Genomic DNA, 1,361 nt, shown 5'->3' with positions numbered 1-1,361 from the left:
GCGCCCGCACGGGCGTTTTTCGCCTGAGCTCGCGCTACGTCGTGGATGACTACGTCCATGCGGCGTCCACCTTTGAGCCGTTGCCGATGTCATCCTCCGTTCGAGCCACTCTTCGTGACCCGCTCTGGATGGCTCCGATGCAAGAGGAGTTTGACACCCTGTTGCACAACCGGACGTGGCAGCTTGTTCCCCGTCCTCGGCATGCCAACGTGATTACCGGGAAGTGGGTCTTCAAACACAAGCTCCGTCCTGATGGTACCCTTGATCGCTATAAAGCGTGTTGGGTCGTTCGTGGCTTCCAACGGCGTGCTCGCATCGACTTCACCGACACCTTCGCTCTGGTCGTCAAGCCCGGCATGATACGCACGGTTCTCCACCTTGCGGTCTCCCGTGCTTGGCCGGTGCACCAGATGGACGTCTCCAACGCCTTCCTCCATGGTCACCTCGAGGAGCAGGTCTTCTGCCAGCAGCCCACCGGGTTTGTTGACCCGGCGCTTCCCGACCACGTGTGCCTCCTTTCGCGGTCCTTGTATGGACTCAAGCAGGCTCCGCGCGCTTGGTACCAGCACATCGTGACGTTTCTCCACCAGCTTGGGTTCCGCTCTACCCGCTCAGACGCCTCGCTCTTCGTCTATCATCAGGGCTCTGACACGGCCAACTTGCTGCTCTATGTAGACGACATCATCCTAACGGCATGTACGGCTGGTCTTCTCAGTCAGCTCACGGCTGGTCTTCGCGCTGAGTTCGCCATCAAGGACTTGGGTCCTTTGCACTACTTCCTCGGTGTCGAGGTGGTGCGCCGTCCGGATGGCTTCTTCCTTCATCAGTGGAAGTATGCTCACGAGCTCTTGGAGCGCGCCGGCATGCTTAACTACAAGCCCGCCGCTACGCCTATTGATATGAAGGCCAAGCTTTCTGCCACGGATGGTTCTCCTGCTTCAGATGCTGCTTTCTATCGGTCTATCGTTGGTGCTCTCCAGCACCTCACTCTGACTAACCCGAAGATTCAGTATGTCGTGCAGCAGGTGTGTCTTATGCATGCTCCTCGAGACTTTCATTGGGCTGCCGTCAAGCGGATTCTCCGCTATATCTGTGGCACTATGGATCTTGGCGTCACGCTTCACGCCTCCGCCGACACCGCCCTCACCGCCTACTCCGATGCAGACTGGACGGGCTGCCGTGACACTCGTCGCACCACTTCGGGCTATTGTGTCTACCTTGGACCCTCACTTATCTCGTGGTCGTCTAAGCGGCAGCCTACGATCTCTCATTCCAGTGCTGAGGCTGAGTATCATGCAGTGTTCGTGGCTTCACCATTTGCTTCAGGAGCTCTCTTTCCCTGTTGACCGTGCCACGGTGGT

Source organism: Triticum dicoccoides, chromosome 2B (genome assembly GCF_002162155.2).
Source record: "Triticum dicoccoides isolate Atlit2015 ecotype Zavitan chromosome 2B, WEW_v2.0, whole genome shotgun sequence".
NCBI classification, from domain to species: Eukaryota; Viridiplantae; Streptophyta; class Magnoliopsida; order Poales; family Poaceae; genus Triticum; species Triticum dicoccoides.
Note: the sequence above shows the minus strand (reverse complement) of the source record.